Raw genomic sequence first — 26,961 nt, 5'->3', positions numbered from 1 at the left:
CCCATCCTGGCAACTAGCTGCCAGGCCCTGGCTTTATTAAATCAACGGCAAAGCTTCCAGGGCAAGATCACACCTTAGAGCTGGCGAAACAGTTTCAAATGAAGTTTGTTTCATTACAAATGGCCCTTACTTGAATACAATTTTTTTCACAAAAACTTGTCAACTCCTTTTTTGTTGCTGATGAAAACTTTTGCAGCTTTTAAAATAGATAGATAGACAGATGGAGGGGGTGGATGGAGATAGATAGATAGATTAGATAGATGGGTTGTATATAGATAGATAGTGTGCATGGAGATAGATAGGTAGATAGATGTGTATGGGGTGGTGTATGTAGATAGATAGTGTGTATGGGGATAGATAGATAGCTAGATAGAGGGGGTGTATGTAGATAGATAGTGTGTATGGAGATAGATAGATAGATAGATAGATAGATAGATAGATAGATAGATAGATAGATAGATAGAGGGGGTGTATGTAGATAGATAGATAGTGTGTATGGGGATAGATAGATAGTGTGTATGGGTAGGTAAATAGACAGATAGATTGCTTTCCAGGAAACAAAAAAAGTCAGTCAGTATGTTGATGACTTTGTCAAGAATTTTTTAACATAGAAAAATCCCCTAAAATTGATTAAAAAAAAAAAGGTTCCACTTTGAAGCTAAAGCTATTTTGAAATTTCACGCTGTTGTGCAAATACAAGAGTTTTATTTTCTGCCCAACTCTCTAGGTGACTTAATTCACTTGAATGACTCAACTTATGGCTTTGTTCTTCGTTTATAAATGGCAGTCACTGTTTAAGACCATACTCTGGCTTTGCAGAAAATCATGTCTGTTGGGGAGGGAAATGGCCTCAGGCCATTTTTAGCTAGGCCTAAACTTTGGCTAAGTAAATTGTATGTATGGCCTAGAGGCAGGAGGGAGGGGAAGGAGGCAAAAGGAGAACAATTTTAAAAAAGCAGAACTAACCGTTTGTAATAGTTTGTGATTAATAGCTGCCCGGTGGCAGAGCAAGAAACGGCAAAGGGCAAAGCTAAGAAAAACAGAACAGGTTTGCTTTGCTTTGCTTTATCCCTTATATGGATGTAAAATTTTAAAAAATAAGTATATGTAATTTTTGTGGTTTTATCCTATATAAGCTCTCGTATTTTATCCATGGGGGGGGGGGGCCGGCTGCGTTGGCTGACTCCCCCCTGCAGCATGTTTAATTAATCAATAAAAATGCCTCAGGATAATCTAATCCAAAATCAATCGTGTGGTCAATTTTCCACAACACTGTCAAGTGTCACCCATCTGGAGTGTCCCTCACCCATTTTCCTCTGCCATCACAAATGTCACTGTGGCTTAGGGGAAAATTCCTTGAGCTGACAAAGCAGCGACCAGGAATTCACCTCTCCCTTTTTCACATTCACCATTTTAAATGTTGCACAAACACAGGATTCTGGGCAATAAACGTGTTCGAACATCCGCCACCTCCAGTTATTGGGAGTTCAGTGGAAAGGCCCCTTGTAGCAGATTATTTCAGAAGTGCTGACTGCAGGGTTTCATGCACCATGCTTGGAAGCATCTGTGGCTGACCATTGTGGTAGACCGGGCTCAGTATGGGATGGACCATAGGTGGTCGGCTCCAGAATGGTGTTTCTGGTGTTAGCTTCTCCTCACCTACAGACAACTCCTGGGCTTTCCTCCCATCTTGATTGCACCCTGCGCTGGACCCTCACTCCCACTGCATCTCTTACCCCAGAACAGGAGAGGGTGACAAAGTTCTGACTAACCTGGATCTTCACCAGGCAGGGATTTCCCTACCCAAGGGAAGTCTGTTGTTCCTTTTGCCCTATGGCAGCAGGATGGGGCATGGCCTGAGGCTCTGCAAAGTGAAACGTGGAGCTTCTGCCTGAATTTTTGTTCGAGTCCATTTGAGCCCATGAGTGAGAATGAAACTTGGGGTGTGGCACCCTTGTGAGCGGTACCCAAGGAGGAGGTTTGTATGAATCCATACAAAATGAGCCTGCAGAGCTTTCCAGGCTGGTGGTGTCTACAGCTGGCATTGATGATCATGGTGTTAAATACCAGTTGGAATATGGTAACATGAGACTTTGCTGCTGTATAATTCACAGGGCAGCGATGTGGGGAGGGACAAGTCCATTCTTGGCCTGGAAGCCTCCCAAGGAAGGACAGTTAAGGGTCAATAAGACAGCAAGAACCGTAGTGTACATAATGCACCTGGCTTCTTTGTGAGGCCTTTAAGCCACTGGCACAAGAGCTATGACTCTTTCACCATTGTGAATTCTTATTCCATTTTGCTACATCCCTGCGATGGCAGGGTTGCTTTATTCTTGTGAACCTGTCCGCCAGGTGCTGTCACCAGCAACAAGGGCTGTGTGGAGCTATTTAGAGGAGGCTCTTAAAATTAACACACACACACTGGCTCCAACCCCAAGAACCCTGAGCAAAATCGACTACCTTCCCTGGACACCTTTAACTGCTCACAAGCACCAACTCTGTGTATAATGCAAGGGAAAATCTTTATTAGGGGACAAGGGGACCCAGCAGCAACTTGGGAAAGCACAGCAACAGTAAAGCCACACTATATCCATTGGAAAAATACATAAAATACCCATCCCCCATATTATCCTTGGCCTTAGTTCTTAACCTCAGTTCCCCACCCTCTGGGGTGAACATCTGATAAGCAAATGTCCCTTTGACATGTTATTAATGCCTATTAATTATTATTATTATTTAGCTGTATTAGTGCAGCACTTAGGAGCCGCAATCCTGGACCAGGACAACAGTGTACAAACTCAGCTCCTTGTCCCAAAGCGTTTATAATCTATATACACATGACGTTCTCCCTCCCCACTCTGTGTTTGGTATCAATGGGTAGAGTAGTCTCAGAGTTGGGGAGCGCACTAGAGCTGGCCTGTCTCCAGCCCCCAAGGTAAGTGCGACCTGTTCTTGATGCACCATCACCTACCTCACCCACAGTGATGTCAGCTTGACTGGTGCTGGGTAGCAGGGCCTTCACCTCTGTTGCTTCAGTGAACATTTGCCTCAGCCCTGCATCTCACCTCTAATCATCTCTGCACCACCTTTCATCATGGAGTCTTCAGTGGCATATAGCTCAATGGCAGAAAGAACTCCTGATTGGAGCCCATGCCACTGGGAATTCTCCCCCTGCTATAAAGTAAGAGCCCTTTTCCTCCCTCTCCTCTAGATTCACTCCGACTATTTCACCAATTCAGAGTTTGTGTACAGTTCTGGTGACTCCCTCAAAGTGTCACTTGGCGGAGTTCTGGGTAGAAATCTGATACAGCTGAAGTAAAGCTAATGGGATTTCTTCTTCCACAGAAAATGTTGAGATTTTGGGGAATTAATGCAACCTGAAATATTTCAATGAAAACCAAATGTTTTTGGCTGAAAACAAAAGTATTATAAGTCTGAAATTCCGCCTTGGTCCCTCATGGGAGTTGTAGTTTGGGTGCACCATGCTCTTATTGTTTTCTATCGATCAGGCTTCCCGGTGAGACTACATATCCCATTTTGCACCATGCGCCCCCCCCTTGCAGAGAGCAGGCAATGCATTAGGGAATCCTTCACCATGATGCATCATGGGACATGAAGTCCAGGTGGGGTGCCCGGCCCATAGTGGTGAATGGAGGCATGAGGCCAGTGAATTACAATTCCCATGAGGCACTGTGGCAGCACATTCAAACTGAAATATTTCCATTTTCAGGTGTTTGATTTTTTGATGAAAAATCAAAGGTTTCAAAGGAAAGAAAATTTATCCGAAAACACAAATTTCTGTCAAAAATAATATTAATGGAAAATTCTCCACTAGTCCGAGTTTTAAATATAAATGAGGCTAGAACATATTGCAGATCTTCATTAGGTTGGGTTGAGATAAGATGCCCCGATCCTGAAAACAATTATGCACATGTGTACCTTTATTTATAGGAATCATCCTATTGAAGTACATTTGAAGTACTAAAAATTAAATTTGAAAAACTCAAATCTGTGATGCATTACAAATTCATTAGAAAACAGTCTGACACCGCATAGAAACCTGCCATAGTTCATGGGTATTGAGCTGAACCAGAGAGAAAGATATTTTTAAAATAAAAATTGCAAGTAAACTGGCCAAAATAAATGATGTACAATTAAACTTCAAACACAATAGCTCGGTGTGTTCTAATATATATGTTTTTAAGGATAATAATAATTGAAAGAAAGGCCAATCTGTATTCTTTGCCTTTTTACCCAATATTTTATTTTTTTTAGCTAAGTGGAGTACAATATAAATGTACAAACAAGTCAATATTAATCTGAAACTTTCAACAAAAAACAAAACAAAAACTCAATGACAGAGAATTAATGTGTCATAAAAATGCCAAACAAATCAATGTGAATCTATAAAGAGCATAGAATAAGGGGGAAATCAGTGATAAAGGGAATTCAAAGGATACTTTGACTCCAGTGTCTTTTTCATTTCTAGTTTAATGTGACTCTAACATATTGCAAGAATTCAGCAGTAATTGTAATGGGAATATTCACATATTTTCTGGGAAGGTCAAAAAATAACTCCAGTCATCCCCACCTTAACTTAACTTCCTACTGTGTAGGTTGGTGAGGAGGGGTGGAGACTGGGCAGAGGCTTGACTCCGCCTCCACAATGCACCAACCATCACAGCTGAGCCAGAGAAGGTTAGGGGGTAGTAATCTGCCAGTAGGTAGGGCTCTATCAGATTAGTAACACACACACCCCGACACACCCACACACACACCAGAAGCAAGAAGGGGACAGAAAAGGAACTTTGCCTCTCAGAGGCATAATTCTTTTCCTTGGCAAGTCCTGGGTCAACCCAGCTGTGTTCCATGACTCACTCTGGACTAGAGGCACCAGGCTCTCAAGCCCTTAGTGAAAAATAAATCACCTCCCAGAGATTTCAGATGCAATTGACTCTTTGCCCCCACATAGTTCCCATAAGTAGAAAAGTCGTCCATGGGAAAAGTCCTGTGGACATCCTTGCCAGGAAGTCCCTACTGAACTTTAAATTGTCTTAGTCCCTATTTAGTGTAGTTCACGGAGCTTTACATTGTGAGATTAACGGCTAAATTCAGCCCTCACATGCACAGTTAGGACTGTCATTGACTCTAATGGGAGCAGCGCACATGCTTCCTAGAGCAGAATATGGCACTTAAACCATCTCTAAAGAATGCCCTCCAAAAGCAGCCATAGCTGCCTGCTAGTCTTCCCCTCTCTCCCCAACCCTACAAAGAGAAGAGCATGGACAGAGCCCTACGCCCAGGTAGATTTCCGTGGACATCCCTGAAGCGCATCATTCTCTTTTCTCTGAATTCTCAACACTACAATTCACCAGGCATCATTTTATGCTATAAATGAGGCCTCATTTAAAGCATTATGACTATGGCAAATCTTATTTTCATCTCTCTAATCTATTTTAAATAGATTTTCCAGGCGATTGACCAGTTTCTATTTATTACTCTGTTGTGACATACCAAAGTTAATAATATTCACTATCCAAACCTACTGAAGGCCATCACCAGCCTCTTAGCCTCCAGTCCGAGGGAGATTTCAAAATCTGGCCTGCACAGAGGTCTAGCGTTGTTGAGTTGAGAAGCTGGTGATTGTAATGGTGGGCCATACACATAGGGTCTCATCCAAAGCCTGGTAAAGTCAATGAAAAACAGCCTTACTGACTTCAGTGTAATTTAGCTCAGGCCCTAAATTTACAAATAATAAAGTGAAGCCATTTCCTCAACTGGGTGATTAGAGATAAGCTCACTGCAAGAATAACACTAATTAATAATTTGTCCATCTCTAGGTGAGTGCCAGGATCCAAAGCACTCTACACTTTTTAATTAAGCCTCAGAAAACCATGGTCAAGTAGGTAAGTGCCAAGTGGTGCATAGATGAGAGAAGTACTGATTCATGATTGGCTGAAAACAGTCATGTGACCAATCAGCGGGCATCTATTTCCACCTTTTGAGAACTTAGTTCTACTGAGGTCTGGAATAATGTTACCCAATTAGTTCCCATCTGCAGAAGAATCCATCCCATTGGTGTTTCTCTTTGTGAAAACTCTTATTTGCTTCTGATGAATCTACTCTGCTACAATAATCAAATCCCTGCTTCCTAACTAGCTTATCAGAGGTTAGTTTTTATCAGAGATTAGTTAATAGTTTAGAGCTATACTTTGGTCTCCAGGTCATAAGACTAGTTTTAAAAAAATGCCATTACAGGTGCAACAGTGACATTAATTGAAGAGATTTCAGATATCCCCCCCAATCGTGTCATTCAGAATATAGATAGCAATACATATAACAATGCCTTGTCTTAATAAATCTCCAGAGTTATTGTCTCATGAGAGGAAAAATTCATGGTCATAGACTCATAGATTCCAAGGCCAGGAAGTATCATTGTTCTAATCTAGTCTGGCTTCCTATATACACAGGCCATAGAACTTTCCCAAAAATTCCTAGAGCAGATCTTTTAGGAAAACATCCAATCTTGATTTCAAAATTATCAGTGATGGAGAATCCACCACGACCCTGGGTAAATTGTTCCAATGGTTAATTACTCATATTGTTTAAAATGTACTCCAAATTTCTAGTCTGAATTTGTCTAGCTTTAATTTTCAGCCACTGAATCATGTTATACCTTTCCCTGCTAGACTGAAGAGCCCATTAGCAAATATTTATTCTCCATCCAGGTCCTTCTAGACTGTAATCCAGTCACTCCTTAACCTTCTCGTTGTAAAGCTCAATTGATTTTGTTACTTGAGTCTCTCACTACAAGCCATGTTTTCTAATCCTTTAATCTTTCTCATGGCTCTTCTCCAAACCGTCTCCAGTTTATCAACATCCTTCTTGTATTATCAACACCAGAACTGGACACGGGATTCCAGCAGCAGACACACCCAGTGCTAAATACAAAAGTAAAATAACCTCTCTTCTTCTACTCAAGAGCCCCCTGTTTATTCATCTCAGGATCACATTAGCCCTATAGGCTACAGTGTCCCACTGCAAGCTCATGTTCAGCTGATTATCCAGCACAACTCCCAAATCTTTTTTAGAGTCACTCTCTCCCCAGGATAGAATTCCCCTCCTGTAAGTACGACCTATATTCTTTGTTCCTAGAGGTCTACATTTACAGTTAGCTACGCTAAAACATGTATTGTTTGCATGTGCTCGGTTTACCAAGCAATCCAGATTGCTCTGCATCAGTGGCTTGTCCTCTACATTATTTACTACTCCCCAATTTTTGTGTCACCTGCAAACCGTAGACAGTATCAGTGAGGAACCAATCTCTACAAGACCCCCCTAGAAACACACCTGCTCGAGGCTGGGTTGGCTTCAGTCACTGTTAGCCACTCAGATCATTTGTGCCATCCCAGGCCACTTGGCACACATAACAGCAGAGCTTCTGGTCCCTCCTGCCCCATTCCAAGCAACAGTACAGGGAGTACCCTTGCAGTACTGGGTTCCCCACCATGCAGAGGGGGCAAACCATCTTTGCAGCCTATCCAAAATGTGCTCACTCCATCCCTTTGAATGGCAGAATTACTGGTCCCACTGCAATGGGGCATTACCTGGGGTGGGGAAGATACTGCCTATTTTTTTTCCATTCATTCTCTTCTGAAAACTAGATCAAAGTACATTCTGGAGGATCCTGATCCTCAATCAATATAAAGCAGTGTTATTTCATTGACTTCAAAGGAGATGCACCAATTTATACCAGCTCAGGATCTGGCTCAGTGTCTGTAAAGAACTGGAAATAACTCTTTGGCTCAGAAGGATTGAGTGGCTGTGAGCTGAAACTGGGAGTCTCTGAGAAGGCAATGACATTTTGTTTGTAACATGCAGAATTTATGGCTAGACACAAACCTTCTTTTTTTCCAGCTGTTTAATTCTTATTTTGACCTGTGCAAATACTTGACAAGTTTTTTATGTTTCTCTTATGCTAAAATACAGCAGAGACAAATCTGATTTTCTAATACTAGGAAAATGAGAAATGCATTTGCATGTTTTGCTTCTTTCCTTCACACGATTTCTTTCCTAGCTAAGGTTAAGGACACTCCATCATAATGGGAGAGGTTTTTATTTGAAATGTCATGTAACCTACTTTACACTGGGGCTCTATTAAATGAATCCTCACATGGCAATGCAACTCATCTAGAAGATGACAGCCAATAAGCCAAAGGACAAACTATTGTCGACCAACTGCCTGCATTCTGCTCTCACTAACATTGCTATAAATCTGTGGTGTCATGGAGTTCTCCATTGTGTTTCTACACCACCTGGCATCTAGTAGTCATGGATGCTGGTCCATAGCTCCTAGATGCTTCAGTAATAATACTAATTAATTAATTGCCATGTAGTAGCAATGAGGATACAGGTAGCCTGGGATTTCGGGACAGTCAGAGAACACAAGTGTTTATAATGCCTAGCACCACTGGAACGCTAATGATCTCTGACAGGAGCATTTAGCGATAATAATAAACCACCATAATAAATAGTAATACAATTTATTTCCCTAGATTTCCACAATAGTAAAAACACTCACACAAAAAACTTGACGTAATTGTCACATAACAATTAATTAGACTTACAGCCATAAATGACAGAGAGACAAGCTGGGAAACGTAATATCGTTTACTGGACCAACTTCCATTCCAGTTTTGGGCTGTCTCAAACCAAGGTCAGGGAAGCAAGTTCCAGAGGCCCTATTGTCCTCCCAGAGAATGTTTTACAAGTGTCAACAAATGGGTAAAGGTTAAAAAAGGCTGAAAGTAACCAACATTATAATAACTAGATCAACTAAATAAAACAGACAAGAATTAAAGAACAACGTTGACTTCAGGGGAGTTCTGACATTTACACCAGTAAGAGTTAAAGAGGGACCGTGAACAGAACTTCCACAGGGACTGACAATGAGCTATTAGGTGGTGTGGCAAGTGACACATATTGTCCTTGAGCCATATGTGCCAGTGTCAGCATTGACTTGAGTTTGTTTCCTGGTCCTGATGGTATTTAAACATATTTTTTAAAATTAATTTACTTTGGTGTTTTAAAGAGAAATATTTCTTGATGATGTTAGCCATTTCCACTCTTTTTATTTATTTCTTTTTAAAATTTGTTCCAATTACATGGTGTTTTTTGCAATCATATGAGTCAGGTGTGCAAAAAGCATTTTCAAAACTATTGACACTTGTCAAGTGCCATTTGTGCTCCTGTGCAGGGCCAGACTGACAGCTCAGAAGATGAAAGGCCTCCAATTGACAACAGAACAGCTGCAACACTAGAACTCAGAACTGTAGGATGGTTTTTTGGGTAGGCTGCTGACCTAGGATCCAGTTTGTGTTCAGTGTCTGGCTCTGCTATGGACGTCACTCAACCTGTGTCAATTCTCCTTTGTCTACTGTGATTGTAAACTCTTTTCGGAAGAGGCCTATCTTAGATGTTTGCACAGTGCCTAAGGTTACGTCTACACTGCAGCTGCTATCACGGTGCAATGACAGTGCTGCAGTGTAAACACTTCCTACATTACCGGAAAGAGTTTTTCCACTGATGCAGTTAATCCACCTCTCCATGAGGCAATAGCGAGGTCAACAGAGAAATCCTTCCACCAACCTCACCCATGTGTATACCGGGGGGTTACGTCAACCTCACTACGTCGCACAGGACACTTTTCACATCCCTGAATGATATAGCTGGATCAACCTAAGTTTGAGGTGCAGATCAGGCCTAACACAAGGGGGCCCCCAAACTCAGCTGAGCTATTCAGCACGGCTGTGATACAAAGCACAACAATGGCACCTACCCGCATCAACAGGTGGAAAACTTGATGGGCCAGCAGCAATTGGGACAAGTCCCGTGGAAAGGCAGAGGAGAGCACTTGCTGGGCGATTCGGGGTGGCTCCTCCCCATCCAGAGGCTCTATCCTCCCCTTGGCTAGCAAGGGGAGCAGGAAAGCTGATTTGTCCGTCAGCCCCACTTAATTAATTTGAACCTTAGTCTGAGCCATGCAAAGCCTCCTTTTACTCTGTTTCAGCAGGCCCAGCCCCTCGTCCCTGTAACGATGGTCTGGAGCCATGTCATTCTGACATTTTCTACTTTTCCATTCGAAATGACTCTTCATATCGAAATTACCTTTCATTTCATTTTCTTTTATTTTAAAAAGGAAATGGGGAAAAAAGCTCAGAATATAAATGAAATGTTTCATTTGACCTGAAATGATCTTTTTTTGACTTTCCAATTTGTCAAAAAAATTGAAAACATTTCATTTTCCAGTCAACCCAAAAAGTTTCTTTTTAATTATTTATTGGAATTGACAGCAAACCAAAACTATCCAGTATTCACACAGTGCTCCCAGTAAGTGCTATTAACAGCTACCTTTGTTCTTTATTTAGCTTTTTTGCTATACATCAATAAAAGAGTGTCACAACTCTCTGGTGTTATTGCTTATATTTCAAAAGCTAGCCAGGCCCATATGTTACCCCAAGATCAAATAAAATATCCCAGTAACCCACAAAAACATAGCTGGGTGAGAACACAAAGGTGTGGGTTCAGAGAGACCCTTGGTTGGGACCGGAGGTGAAAGTAAGCCGGAACAGCTGCCGGAGCCCCGGGGTAGCGGCAACAGGGCTTCATCAGTGATTTAAAGGCCCCAGAGCTTTGCTGCGGTAGCGGCAGCCAGAGCCCCAGGCCCTTTAAATCACCCCTGAGCACCAGGGCTCTCAGCCGCCTCTTCAGCTGGTAGATCCAGGGGTGATTTAAAGGTCCCAGGGCTCCCAGCTGCAGCCAGAGCCCCAGGGCCTTTAAATCTTGATTTTAAGGCCTTGCCTCTTCTGGTCAAGGACACGTCTCTTCCGGTTGAGGCCATGCCCCTGCTCAGGATTCCAGCATACCGGTACGTCCTTTAACTTACTTTCACCCCTGGTTGCGACATACCCAAAAGGAGATCCAAGGAAATTTTGGATGTAGACACACAAATAAAAAAAGAAATTTGGGAGACAGAGACAGGGAGGACAGATGGGAACATACAGGGTGAGAAGATCTTAAAAGCAAAATAGGAAGATGGGAGAACTCAGAGGGGAGTAATTCACAAGGGAAAAAGAGAGAGAAGGTTGAGATACCCCAAGAAGATTTCAGAGGGCAGAGAAGACTCACCATTGGCAATGGAGCAGAGGTCCCCTCTCATGGAGCTCATTGCAGGATTAAGGTGAGACCTGGCTGAAAATTTTCAACTCAAGTTATTCATAGCTGGCAATTTCCCCACATGCATTGTGTAGATAACACAGGTATAACTAGACCAAGTGATGATCAGATACTGCATGAAAAAATGGAGCTAAACTTTCGGATCCACCATGAAGTCTCTGAAAATAAGAATAAAGTAAACACGGTATGGATGTGCCTTCAGCTATGCATGTCAAACAAGAGCAACACATGTTCCTCTACACTATGTGAAATTTGCAGTTCCTGGCATCTGCATGCAAGGATACACACTCCAGCAACAAAAGGCTGTTGAGCCAAAGTTGGTATTATACTTCCAATAGTTTAATATCATTGCATGCAGCTATTCAAAACAAGTGTGACTACACTGAATCCAGAGCGACAAGGTGGGTGGGGTGATGCCTTTTATTGGACCAGCTTGGTGCGAGAGACAAGCTTTCGAGCTTACATGGAGCTCTTCTTCAGGTCGAGGAAACTTTACGCGACACACTGAATCCACTGAGTTATGATCAGGTCTTGAATGCAAAATAAGAACTATTAGGACTCAGCTATATTCCCACATGACAAACGTATCTCAAAAGTTAGACAAACTCACACAGTGTGAATCTAGGACCTGGTCCAAAGCTCACTGAAATCAATGGAAAGACTCCCATTGACTTGAATGGATGTTGGGGCAGGGTCATGAATGGGGATTAATTCGAGAAGTTAGAACTTTGATTACCAAACCGATGAACATCTACAAAGTGGTGACTGGCTGGCTCTCAGGCCAGTATGCAATACACATAGACACTTACTGATACACATGCTGCTGGGTGCAGATAGGTAGTGTGGCTGGAGCTGAGGGGCAATTTTTTAAATAGTAGCCAGATATATCCAGTTTTAATTGGAATATATGGTGGAAGCAAGATGGGAATCAGACTTATGTGATTTAAAGATCTGCTGTCTCTTGATTCCTCAGGGCCAGGACAAACAACTACATAGGGCAGTCGATGTGTTCACTCTTTTATTTCACCGGATAGAATGTTGGCTCATACTGTGGCTCCACTTGTACTCTGAACACAGTTTGTTTTGATGATCAGACATCTGTTCTTTTTCCCAATAAGGGAGACTGAATACTCCAGCATGTAATCCTTCCCCAATTCAATTAGAGTAAGCCCTTCTTCACTCAAGCCACCTATCACAATTAATTCTATGACATGGCAAACAAGTAGGCAAACAGAGGAGGAGGAAAACAAAGCGAAAAAGCACAAGCAGAAACAATGAGATGAGCTCCTGTCTCCTGGTTCCTTCATTTATCCCCCTTCCTCTCCTCTGGGGTACCCATTTTGGTAACAGCTCTCCCAGAGCTTGAGAAGTCCAATTTACTCTCCAAACTACCAATGTCCGTCTTTTCTTCAGCAACAATCACAGACAACGATATACAAACAATTTTATGAACTGACCTCTCTTACAAAGTTCCAGAGATTAGCTTTAAATACAGGCTTTCAACCACAGCACAAGGCAAGCACTTGTGTGAGTGCTGTAAGTTCTTAGCTACAAGCGAATGTTGTGAAAATCACTCTGCCACAAACCAGGGTGTTTTTTCTAAGATGAAAATTTGGGGAAAAAGGAATCCAAGAGATTGGGAAGAAACTTGACTGAAAGATGAAGTCCTAAGTAAAGATTGTTGGTAATTGTTCAATGTAATGGTTTTTCATCGGAAAATGCCACTTTGTCAAAATCAAACTTTGCAGGGGAAAGGGGCAGTTTTGACAAATTTTTCTTCTGGAAAATTTTTTGAAATGTAAAGCTTTGAAATGGTGAAAATATGTCATTTTCAAAGCAAGTGCCTGGCGAGTGGTAGCTGACGGCCCCACTGACAAACACCAAGTGGAAAAGCTTGCATTCAAATAAGTTCACTCATGGTGATTACTTACATTCACTTTTTTTTACCGCTGATTAATATCTAATAAACTCTGAGGTATCACCAGCCTGAATCACCAGCCTGAATCAATCACCATTTTTAGAATCAGTTTGATCTTGTCTTTGCTAATCGAAACACAGAGCACAGTGCACATATAATATATTTAATATTTTTCCCAATTCACATTCAACTTCTCCGTGGAGAGAGGTAGGAAGAAATTAATAACTACATATTACCGATGTTAGTCAAGTCACTTAATGCACTTACTGAAGGTGCTCAAATACTATTTTGAGGAGAGTAGAATAAAATAGAGAATATTGGCCTTTCTTCAACTCACGTTTTGTGTAGTGACTTAAATTATCAGAATAGTTCACTAATCCTCCCCTAGCTAGGGACTTTTATGTTATACAAGTTGCTCATTCGCCAGTGCTTTCCGTTGAAATACCTGTTGTTTCAGAGTCTTCCATTATGCAAATCTAAACTGTGCTAGCATTTTAAACAACTTTACTTTTAACTCTCTGCTGAGGCTGCGAAAGATAAGCAATCTTCCTGAAACTGGTAGCGCTGAAGATTAAATTGCTCTGAGCAATTAAGCATATCCCAAAGTTCAGCAGGCAAGACATACTGTCCATTAATTACGGTAGTTCAGTGAGAGCCCTCGTCCAGACTAACCCGCGGCATCGGCGGGTTAAAATCGATTGCTCGGGGATCGATATATCGCGTCTAGTCTGGACGCGGTGTATCGATCCCCGAGCGCGCTTACATCGATTCCGGAACTCCATCAATCCGAACGGAGTTCCGGAATCGACACGGAGAGCCGCGGACATCGATGCGGCGCCGTCCAGACTGGTGAGTACCTCGATTTTAGAAATTCGACTTCAGCTACGTTATTCTCGTAGCTGAAGTTGCGTATCTAAAATCGATTTTAATTCCTAGTCTGGACGTGGCCTAAGTCTATGGCAACTAGCATTCATATGCTTACATCCCTTCTCTGAATATTTGCATACTTCATTAGTATGCTAGCATCAGGCTAGCTTATTATTACATACCACAATCAAACCATGTTAACACGTGAAGAGATTAGGGTTGCATATTTCACCCGTCCCCCACTAGCAGAACTTTTAACTGTGCTTTCCATTAGCTGTGCCTCCATGCAAGCCGTTGGCAATTTCTGAAGTGCAAGATGGGAAGAAGACAAAAAAAAAGAGTGTAAATCCTCCCAGTTGACAGGATTTCCGCTTTAACAATTGATTTACATCATCCGTCTTGAAAAAGAGATTTCAGTTCCTCCAGCCTGGAATGCAAGAGACAAATACTAGGACTTGCTGGTGCATTGTGAACTCTTGTGGACTCTTGTGCACCCTTTTGAACCAGAAAAAAAATGCGAGTTTTTACACTGTGATAACTTTATTTGAGTGGAGAAGAGGAGGACAGATGGGAGAGCCATTAAGTCAAGAACCTACGTACTAGTTTGAATGCACCAAAACATGTGGGGTAAATGACTGTCTGCAGTGTGTGTGTTTGTGTTTGGAGGTTACGTGCTGTGTGCTGAGCTTGTGTTTATCAGTCTGTTTGGTTGTTGTGGTGGTTTGTTTGTTTGAAGGACCGTGTGCTGTAGCTGGCAGTTGGAGGCAGAGCTACCAAGGAAGGTTTGAAAGCTAGAAGCCTCTGGTAATTGGCTGAGCCTTAACCAGTGGGAGGGGCATTCACTCAGGCCAGGGCTTTATAAAGCTGTGCACAAGCGACCAGGGAGCTTAGTGAACAGGAGCTGCTAACAGGGAGTTTCGCAAGGGAGTTTGGAAGGGGAGTAGGAAGGGAGTGGGGGTCCCTTGTCGGTCTCATCTGTGACCCATTGTTCCCCTGAACCTATAAACCAAGCCACATCCAAAACCTTTCTTTTTAAAGCAGAGCAGAGCGGACAGGGAGCTGCAGACGGGAATTTGAGAGAGTTTGACAGAGGGAGGCTTACGATGGTGAGGAGGATCCACAATACCTGTGGCAGCACTGCTTCTGTCTCCTCCACCTGCGCCTGTAGCCAGACAGAGCACCAAAGCATGGATGCTTTTACCCAGATTCTGGTGTGGGCTTGCAAAGACTGTAACTTGCAATTTCCACTTACTGATATCCAGGCTGGGGGTGGCATCCAATGTGAAAGGTGCCTACTGGTGGAATCTATCAGGCAGCAGGTGGGAGAGCTACAGGAGGAGGTGGCTAGGCTGAGGAACATCCATGTCCATGAGCAATTCCTGGACAGTATCCATGTGGAGACAGCTGACGGTGCTTTCCCAGTTGACAGGACTACTGACACACCAGTGGAGGAGGAGATGGCTCAGGGTGTATCTGACACACCAGTGGAGGAGGAGATGGCTCAGGGTGGACACTGGCAGCTGGTTACTCCTGGCAGCAGGCCGTGCTCCACCCCTGCTGCGAACCCTCCTGCTGTGGTAATAGATAACCGTTATGCTCTTCTTGATACGGGAGAGAAGGAATCACCCCCAACAGTTAAGGAGGCGAAGCCTCGTACCCCTAAGGCTGGGAGGTCTGCTGCCACCACTGATAATGAGAAACGTAGGGTGGTTGGAGACTCTCTGCTGAGGGGGACGGAGACACCCATCTGTCGCCCTGACCGTTCATCCCGGGAGGTATGCTGCCTGCCAGGGGCCCGTATCCGAGATGTTACAGAGGCATTGTCGAGGATTATCCGGCCTTCTGACTACTACCCCATGCTACTCATCCATGTGGGCACAAATGATACTGCGAGATGTGACACTGAGCAGATCAAGAGTGACTACAGGGCTCTGGGAGTACGGGTTAAGGAGTTTGGAGCGCAGGTGGTATTCTTTTCGATTCTTCCTGTCGAAGGTAGGGGCCCGGGCAGAGACAGATGCATCGTGGAGGTGAATGCCTGGCTGCGAAGATGGTGTCGCCAGGAGGGCTTTGGCTTCCTCGACCACAGGATGCTATTTGAGGAAGGACTGCTAGGCACAGATGGCGTTCACCTTTCGAGGAGGGGAAAGGCCTTATTTGCGCACAGACTGGCTAACCTAGTAAGGAGGGCTTTAAACTAGGTTCGACGGGGACAGGTGAGCAAACCCCACAGGTAAGTGGGGAACAAGACCTGGGAGATGGGTTGGAAACAGGAGGGAGCACGGGCTATAATGGCAGAGAGAAAGGAGGGTCAGGGCAAAGCTGGGAGGCAAGATCTAACCAGTATCTTAGATGCCTATATACAAATTCAAGACGTATGGGTAATAAGCAGGAAGAACTGGAAGTGCTAATAAATAAATACAACTATGATATTGTTGGCATCACTGAAACTTGGTGGGATAATACACACGACTGGAATGTTGGTGTGGATGGGTATAGTTTGCTCAGGAATGATAGACAGGGGAAAAAGGGAGGAGGTGTTGCCTTATATATTAAAAATGTACACACTTGGACTGAGATGAAGATGGACATAGGAGATGGAAGTGTTGAGAGTCTCTGGGTTAGGCTAAAGGGGTAAAAAACACGGGTGATGTCGTGCTGGGAGTCTACTACAGGACACCTAATTAGGTGGAAGAGGTGGATGAGGCTTTTTTCAAACAACTAACAAAATCATCCAAAGCCCAAGATTTGGTGGTGATGGGGGACTTCAACTATCCAGATATATGTTGGGAAAATAACACCACGGGGCACAGACTATCCAATAAGTTCCTGGACTGCATTGCAGACAACTTTTTATTTCAGAAAATTGAAAAAGCTACTAGGGGGGAAGCTGTTCTAGACTTGATTTTAACAAATAGGGAGGAACTCATTGAGAATTTGAAAGTAGAAAGAAGCTTGGGTGAATGTGATCATGAAATCATAGAGTTTGCAATTCTAAGGAAGGGTAGAAGGGAGTACAGCAAAATAGAGACAATGGATTTCAGGAAGGCGGATTTTGGTAAGCTCAGAGAGCTGATAGGTAAGGTCCCATGGGAATCAAGACTGAGGGGAAAAACAACTGAGGAGAGTTGGCAGTTTTTCAAAGGGACGCTATTATGGGCCCAAAAGCAAGCTATTCCGATGGTTAGGAAAGATAGAAAATGTGGCAAAAGACCACCTTGGCTTAACCACGAGATCTTGCGTGACCTACAAAATAAAAAGGTGTCATATAAAAAATGGAAACTAGGTCAGATTACAAAGGACGAATATAGGAAAATAACACAGGAATGCAGAGGCAAGATTAGAAAGGCAAAGGCACAAAATGAGCTCAAACTAGCTATGGGAATAAAGGGAAACAAGAAGACTTTTTATCAATACATTAGAAGCAAGAGGAAGACCAAGGACAGGGTAGGCCCACTGCTCAGTGAGGAGGGGGAAACAGTAACAGGAGACTTGGAAATGGCACAGATGCTTAATGACTTCTTTGTTTCGGTCTTCACTGAGAAGTCTGAAGGAATGTCTAATATAGTGAATGCTTACGGGAAGAGGGTAGGTTTAGAAGATAAAATAAAAAAAGAGCAAGTAAAAAATCACTTAGAAAAGTTAGATGCCTGCAAGTCACCAGGGCCTGATGGAATGCATCCTAGAATACTCAAGGAGTTAATAGACGAGGTATCTGAGCCTCTAGCTATTATCTTTGGGAAATCATGGGAGACAGGGGAGATTCCAGAAGACTGGAAAAGGGCAAATATAGTGCTCATCTATAAAAAGGGAAATAAAAACAACCCAGGAAACTACAGACTAGTTAGTTTAACTTCTGTGCCAGGGAAGATAATGGAGCAGGTAATTAAAGAAATCATCTGCAAACACTTGGAAGGTGGTAAGGTGATAGGGAATAGCCAGCAGGGATTTGTAAAGAACAAATCATGTCAAACTAATCTGATAGCATTCTTTGATAGGATAACGAGCCTTGTGGATAAGGGAGAAGCGGTGGATGTGATATTCCTAGACTTTAGTGAGGCATTTGATACAGTCTCGCATGATATTCTTATAGATAAAGTAGGAAAGTACAATTTAGATGGGGCTACTATAAGGTGGGTGCATAACTGGCTGGATAATCGTACTCAGAGAGTAGTTATTAATGGCTCCCAATCCTGCTGGAAAGGTATAACAAGTGGGGTTCCGCAGGGGTCTGTTCTGGGACCAGCTCTGTTCAATATCTTCATCAACGATTTAGATGTTGGCATAGAAAGTACGCTTATTAAGTTTGTGGACGATACCAAACTGGGAGGGATTGCAACTGCTTTGGAGGACAGGGTCAAAATTCAAAATGATCTGGACAAATTGGAGAAATGGTCTGAGGTAAACAGGATGAAGTTCAATAAAGATAAATGCAAAGTGCTCCACTTAGGAAGGAACAATCAGTTTCACACATGCAGAATGGGAAGAGACTGTCTAGGAAGGAGTATGGCAGAAAGAGATCTAGGGGTCATAGTAGACCACAAGCTTAATATGAGTCAACAGTGTGATACTGTTGCAAAAAAAGCAAACATGATACTGGGATGCATTAACAGGTGTGTTGTAAACAAGACACGAGAAGTCTTTCTTCCACTTTACTCTGTGCTGGTTAGGCCTTAACTGGAGTATTGTGTCCAGTTCTGGGCACCACATTTCAAGAAAGATGTGGAGAAATTGGAGAGGGTCCAGAGAAGAGCAACAAGAATGATTAAAGGTCTTGAGAACATGACCTATGAAGGAAGGCTGAAGGAATTGGGTTTGTTTAGTTTGGAAAAGAGAAGACTGAGAGGGGACATGATAGCAGTTTTCAGGTATCTAAAAGGGTGTCATCAGGAGGAGGGAGAAAACTTGTTCACCTTAGCCTCCAATGATAGAACAAGAAGCAATGGGCTTAAACTGCAGCAAGGGAGATTTAGGTTGGACATTAGGAAAAAGTTCCTAACTGTCAGGGTAGTTAAACACTAGAATAGATTGCCTAGGGAAGTTGTGGAATCTCCATCTCTGGAGGTATTTAAGAGTAGGTTAGATAAATGTCTATTAGGGATGGTCTAGACAGTATTTGGTTCTGCCATGAGGGCAGGGGACTGGACTCGATGACCTCTCGAGGTCCCTTCCAGTCCTAGAGTCTATGAGTCTATGTGTATCTAAACATAATGTAACTGAAGCAAGAGTCATTAACATAAAGTAAATATTAGAAAGACACCATCCTACTAGTTAACTAGATGTTTGACAGACAGGTTGAAAGTTTCTTTTATTGCGATGCAAAGTGTTCAATCTTTCCAAAGTAAATATTTTGTCAATGCTGACGTGTTAAACTAAAATATTTCCTGGTTCATTGAATATGATTATTTTAAAATGTGCATTTTGTAAAAAATAGTATTCAGTGCACGTATTGTACTATTGGATTCAAATTACACCAGGGTGGGAATGAGCGATACTCTACTATTATTCTGACAGCCAGCTGATTACAGATCTTTTCACCCCAAAAGTGATCTGAGAAAAGACCTAATGTTCAGGGGTTTAATCTCTGAATCATTTATTAATCATTATTATTAATTATTACATCAGCATGTAGCACTTAGAGTCTCTAACCAAGCTATGGGGTTCCCAGTGTGCTAGGCACTGCATAGACATAGTAAGAGATGGTCTCTGCCCCAAAGAGTTTACAATCTAAAAAGATAAAACAGAGGCAGGATTACTACACTGCATTTTACAGAGAGGGAAAATAAGGGCCAGATCCCCAAAGGCATTTAGGTACCTCACTACTATTGAAATCAAGGGGAATTAGGTGCTTAGCTACCTCTAAGGCCTGGTCTACACTAGGGGCGGAGATAGACCTAAGATACACAACTTCAGCTACAAGAATAGCATAGCTGAAGTCAACGTATCTTAGTTCGACTTACCTCATGTCCTCACGGCGTGGGGTCGATTGCCATGGCTCCCCTGCCGACTTTGCTTCCGCCTCTCGCCAAGCTGGAGTTCATCAGAGATCGATATATCACATCTACACTACACATATTCATCTGGAGAGAGAAATATATCAGTCGGTACAAAAATGAAAAACTCATACATATTGAAAAGGATTTGCAATATATTCTTGCTATATGGATTAATATTGTTCTCACAAATTTTCTTTTTAAGGGCCTGATTCAAACCCCACTGAAATCAGATGGCTTTCCACTGATTTAATAAACCTTGGATTGGGCGGCTCTTCGTTAACTTCAAAGTATTAACGTGCACGAAGCTGTATATATATATATTCTCAAGGAGTGCTGTACCTAACAGGTTTAGATCATCCTTCTAATTTATCTCAGGTATAGCACATCTGTTTTAATTTAGCCAAAGGGCTAATTTTACACAATTCTTACCAATGATTTGCAGAGTTAATGATTTTGAAGGTCAAAAGAAAAATTCCCTTGTGCTCTTGGGATGCTTTTTGAAATGATTCTGAATGGACAGAAAAATGTGTAGACCTTCTTTGATGGTCCCTCTCATAGTTAGGTACAGCTGGATGAAAATCTGTCACAAAAGAGAATTCAATGTTATGATTAACGGTGACTTTGTACAGCAGATGTTTTCTGCATATTACAGAAGACCACTTAATTTATAAATCTCTAAAGTGAAGCCACTTAAAATTCCACTTTATGTACCAAACTGTCTGAAAAATTCCAAGCTTTTTATACTTTGGTCCTTTTTTTTTTTTTTAGGGAGGAAGTGTTTTAAAATACAGAGAAAACAAAACGAAGGCGGCACAGAATCCACACATAACAATGAACGTACTTATGATTATGGTATAGGAAAAAAATTCCAAGAAAGATATTCTGAGCCCATTCTTTCTTCCATTGAAATCAATGGGCATTTTGCCATTGACTTCAGTAAGGAGTTTTGTGTAGTGCATTACCAAAGTAAAATAACTACATTCCAAACTGGAATAAAATAATAAGAACCTAGAGAAGTAATGAGAAAAGAATATGAAATGGTTTATAAATCTAATCTAAAATAGCAGAAGAATTAATGTTATTAGCATTGCCTTTTATAGCCCAATATGTTTCATTTATATTTTTTCATCCCCCTATAAATCAAGCGGCCCCGTGATCCAAAATTCATTGAAGTCATGGGTAAATGCCTATTGATTTCATTGGGCTTTGGATCAGTCTCTAAGAACAATGAAATGATGCTTTTTTCTTTGGGAGTCTTAACCGCTGAAAATGAAGCTGAAGTTTGTAGAGTGTATACATGGTGAATCTTTCTAGATTGCCCACAATACATGAAAATACAGAAAGCTCAGCAACATACTCTGGGCTACCTATATATTCAAATGCTACCATTGGAAAACACAATGTATCTTGACATTTCATTTATGGTTTAGGTTTATTATTTAAAAACCTGTTATAATACTGTAGTACTTTATTGCCCTCCTTCTTAAATGTAAATCATAGGCATGGCTTTGAATAGGTTATAAAAGTATTTTCCTGTAATCAGTCAGTTCTGTTTGGTTGAGAATAAAGTTCCAGTGCTTCTTTTTCACTTGATACTCATGCTTTGTGTCTAAGTTAAGGGTTTTAAAGACTACTATTTTTATTCTCTTTCTTCTTGCTTCTACTTTTAAATATTACTAGGGTCAGGTCTCTAATTGTGAAAATCAGCATCATTCCACTTAAGTCCACTGGGCTATAGGAGTACTACTCCAGCTGAACATAAGATGTTAGAATGTGCTCCTGTTCTTAGCAAATCTTCACAGGTCACCAAATGTAGCGGGGATCCTGTATAATTCATGGCTGTTTCCTCAGGTAAATAATGTATGCTGCATTTATTGTGTGTCTTCAAATGTCATGCTTCTTCAAAAGTCTGGTAAAAAATGAAAAAAAACAAATATATCTTACCCTGTCCTTCTCCCCCACTCATCCTTATTTTGTTTACCATATTTTACAATAGCAAGAAGTCACTTCATGGTAATATCATTCATTTTAGAACCGCATCTTTTGAGCAGGCAAAGGCACTCAGACTTTGTTCTCTGTCCTCTTGATGCACTTGAGTGATGACTTTTTACCATAATAAAAGCATATCATGCTTTCTTCTGTTCCTCAAGTAAAATGGTGACCTTGCTTTGCGCATACCTACAAATTGCCATTGAATCTGAGCATATGGCCCATAGTGTAAAAGTCTCATTTTTTTCCATTTTTGCCTTAATTTTTTTTTTGCAAACTTGAAGTAATGAGACCTCTCTTCATGTAACAAGATGGCACTGCTTTTTTGGGAAACTGCAGTGATGAATTTGCAAGGACAAATTATCCATAAAAAAAGTTGCTGGGTAACCATCCGTCTTACATGGGCTTAGGTTATATATAGCTTATTCAATTTTTGCTTTGCTTAGAAGTTGCTTCTTTCTTATGTGATCCTTGCTGTAGTGTACAGCTGGTCAGAAAACATCCTCTCTGTTCTTTGGGACATTTTGACATTGGAAAAAAATTGTTCTAAATTGGAGCAAAAAATTCAAAATTTCCCACAAAACAAAAATTCCAAAAAGTTTACATACAAGTCCATCAAATGTTTCATTGCAATAATGTCAAAACATTTCATTTTTCTAAAGTAAAACCATTTCATTTCAATGAGGTAAAAAAGTTTCATTTTGACTTTATGATTATGATTAATTTCATGATGTTTATAGTATATAAACATTAAATATAATATATCTGATACATAATACTAAATATAATAATATTAAAATGAATATTTGCAATACTAAAAGATTTTCTATGCAATTACTGAAATTAAGTCAAAACTAAATGTTTTACCTTATCAAATCAAAATATTGATATGCTACATTGTTGAAATTGAATGAGAAAGTCAAAACAAATCATTCTGATTTTTTCCCATTGAAAATTGTCTCAAGATTGACATGTTCCCATGAAGTGTTTAGATTTCAATGAAACTGGTTTTTTTTCTTCCCCAATGGAACATTATTCTATTGAAATTTTTTTGACCAGCTCTAATCTGGAGGTTGGCTTTTGAAAGGGAGATGATTTAATGAAGCCTTCAAATTTTACCTTGGCCAAAGCCATTTTCAGCTCTACTGTGTGCAGCAACTGAAAGCATTGTTTAAATAGATCCATTCCATCTTGCTGAGCTATTGAAGAAAGAAAGAGTGTTAGATTGCTCTGTTACTTCTACCTAGTAGTCTAGCACCTCTGTCCCCAATCCGGCAAGATATTGCTCACGTATGGAACTCTGTGTCCCAGGCAGAATCCCATTGGTGCAGGGGTCTGGACAGCTTACATAATCAGGTCTTTAGCTTTCCTCTCTCACATTCATAATATTTTTGCTTCACCCTATGAAACATGAATTCATTTGGCCTGGATATGCATAAATTTTACTTAGGTTTGCTGTTAATTGGGGATTGTAGATTAGTTTCATACGTAACACAGATTGTGTCTAGCCTACGGCAGAGATAGTGCAGAGTTCCACTGCCTCAGAGGTTTATTAGTATCAATACTAGGAGCCAAAGTGAGTGCCCAGCCCTATTTCAGAGCATCCCTGGGTTCTTGGAGATGATTTGGTGCTTCCTCATTGGCCTTCAGGGGGTACGATGTCATCAGATATAGCTCCCACTTCCAGCTTTCACTAGTTCACTTTGTTAGTCCACACTGAAACTTGTCCCAGATTAGTGGTATGAAGTTCTACTGCTTTTCATTTTTTACCCATCTGAGAAGCTAAAATTGCATCTCCCAGATGCTGTCTTCTTCTGAGTTCTAATTTTATCCTCAAATTGTCAGTCATTGGTATATAAACTCATACCAGAAGCATGTATGTTTGTTGACAAAAAATCACAGGGAACTAATTTTAGGAGACGTGCAAAATAATTTTTCAATAATTTGAACATTTCATTGTCTTAGATAATCATTGAATACAAGGGCTTTCAGTTTATTTTGTGTATTCTTTTTTATCTTAGGTTTTCGTTTTTTAGTTGCAGAATTCCAAAACATTCTGTATATGTTTTTGCATAGGCTGGGATGTATCCCATTCCGTCTGCTGCCTGTTGTTAGAGCCATCAGAGAATAAAAGTTCCCCATAGCACCGTAGTTCATCTGAAGGAATAATAATTGTGCATTACTAGTTGCATTATGAAGACAAAAATAAACACCACAGATGTGTATAAATGGCACAGCCACATGATAAACTTTTTTATCATACCCTCTTGAAGACTTTACCTCCCTTTGCTCACTAATACTGTCCCCTGGGATTTAGTCTAACAATCTTCAAACCACACCTCCTCTTCCCCTTTCTCTCAAACTCACACTCATAAATTAGACTTGTCTGATACCAAGGAAAGGTAAAATTCATTCCTGGATCAATCACAGCTAAGGCAGTGTGTCTGTCTGTGATTTTCCATGACCTCCGTGACTTCTGCAATGGCTGGTGCTGGCTCAGGGGCTGCCGGAACCAGGAAGCCTCTGGGCCAGCAGCAGCAGTTTGGGTATTGGAGGGGAGCTCAGGGCTAGGGCAGGGGATTGAGGTGCAGGGGAGAGCTTACCTGGGGGGTTCCCAGCTCCCACTGGCATGTCCCCACAGCTCCTAGGGGGAGGAGTGACTGGGGCTCCACCCACTGCCCGCACCCGCAGGCACCGCCTCCACAGCTCCCATTGGCTGTGGTTCCTGGCCAATGGGAGCTGTGCCTGTGCTGGGAGCAGCATGTGGAGGCCCCCTGGCCTCCTCTCCCCTCCCCCTAGGAACTGTGATGACATGCCAGTGGGAGCCAGGTAGGGAGCCTGCCAGCCTCGCCAATTCCTCCCAGCACCAGTGGGGGGCCTGGGCCACCCCCTAGCACTCGCAGTGCCCTGGGACTGCCCCCCACCTCAGAGCACCCGCAGCGCCCCAGCCCAAGTTTTAGTTAGGTATATAGTAAAAGTCATGGACCATTAATTTTTGTTTGCCATCCATGACTTTTACTAAAAATACCTGGCTAAAGCATAGCCTTAATCATAGCTATTCTAGATGTAAAAATGTTACAGCTTTAAAGTCTAATATTTTGTGTTCACAAAGAGCTAGAACTGGGAATTTTGACCCTGATTTTGCTAAGTACTTAAGCATGTGTGTAAATTAAAGAATGTGAATAATCTCACTGACGTCAATGGGACTATCAACATACTTTAAGGTACACACATACTTAAATACATAGCTGAATCAGGGCTAAGGCACCAGGTTTCACAATGAGATGAAAATAAATGTAATTCCAATTAAAAATATTAAACAAACTTTTCTAAAATACTCCTAACATAAATGGTGATTTACACACATGGCAAATACAAAATACCTGTTGCTGTAGTGGGGCATTAAGATTTCACCAACTTTAATTTGGGATGACTTATTATTTATTGTTATTACAGTAAGCCTAGAGGTCCCAACCAGGATAAAGGACCTACTGTGCTAGATTTTGTATGCAGCCCAGAAGAGTTTACTATCTAAGATCCTGATTCAGTATTCACTGAAATCAATGGAAAGATTCCCAAGGACTTCAATGGACATTGAAACGGGTCCTAATTAAAAGACATGATACAACCAGTGAACTGGTAAGTATGTAGCTAGAGCTTAGTTCTATAGACAGCACTGTATTTTTACATTCATTGGCACCTAGCAATGTATCCAGTTATTCTCTCAAGTCATGAGGGTAAACTCAACAGTAGAACCCAGCAACATGATATAAAATCAAGTGGAGTGAACAACAGCTGTAGTCCAGAGTACTTCCAGTGGTACTTATTATATAACTACGAGTTAGGGTTGAAAGGGACAAAAACAAAGTTATATTGAACAATATTGTTAGCTCTGTAAGGATTCAGCCTTTGGGACAGTTGGGGCACTGCCCCACAGAAAAAAGGGAAAACAAAATCAGAGTAAAATAGATGTACCTTCAGCCCAATCTCATTTGCCATTCAGTGTTCATTTTTTACAGCAGGATAGGTCTTCCAGTGGAAGGCTCCATATACTCTAAATGGGCACTTCCTAGTACAGGATTCTAAAACCTGGCATTCATGGTACAGAACAGGAGGCAGGAGGCTCAAAGGTATCTTTAATGAAGCTACTTGAAGCCAACGTGAGTGAGGGTGGGCAGCACCTCAGAGGAGCAGCCTCTCCCCCCCAAATATGCATAGTTACAGCTAAGTTGTGTCCCATCCCAAATTCTGACCAAGAGTGACCATTAAATTAAACAGCACAGTCAGGTGGACTGAAATAGATCCTCGACTGAGCATGGCCAAGAAGTTATTCATGATACACATGACTCTCTTGAGCCTGGGGGGAGAAGTCTTAGCAGTGGGGAACTCTATATCTGTGAAATCATCTTCTTTGTCCAATCTTTATGGTACCATTTTCCACATAGCATCAGCTCAACCCCAGTGAGGGGTGGCTCCAGACCCCACCACGCCAAGCGCGTCCTTGAACATAAGAACATAAGAATGGCCGTACTGGGTCAGACCAAAGGTCCATCTAGCCCAGTATCTGTCTACCGACAGTGGCCAATGCCAGGTGCCCCAGAGGGAGTGAAGCTAACAGGCAATGAACAAGTGATCTCTCTCCAGCCATGCATCTCTATCCTCTGATGAACAGAGGCTAGGGACACCATTCTTTACCCTTCCTGGCTAATAGCCACTTATGGACTTAGCAACCATGAATTTATCCAGTTCCCTTTTAAACATTGTTATAGTCCCAGCCTTCACAACCTCCTCAGGTAAGGAGTTCTACCAGTTGACTGTGCACTGTGTGAAAAAGAACTTCCTTTTATTTGTTTTAAACCTGCTACCTATTAATTTCATTTGGTGACCCCTAGTTCTTGTATTATGGGAATAAGTAAATAACTTTTCCTTATCCACTTTCTCAACATCACTCATGAT

Source organism: Gopherus evgoodei, chromosome 3 (assembly GCF_007399415.2).
Source record: "Gopherus evgoodei ecotype Sinaloan lineage chromosome 3, rGopEvg1_v1.p, whole genome shotgun sequence".
NCBI lineage: Eukaryota > Metazoa > Chordata > Testudines > Testudinidae > Gopherus > Gopherus evgoodei.
The sequence above is the reverse complement of the archived record's forward strand: the minus strand, read 5'-3'. Positions refer to the sequence as shown.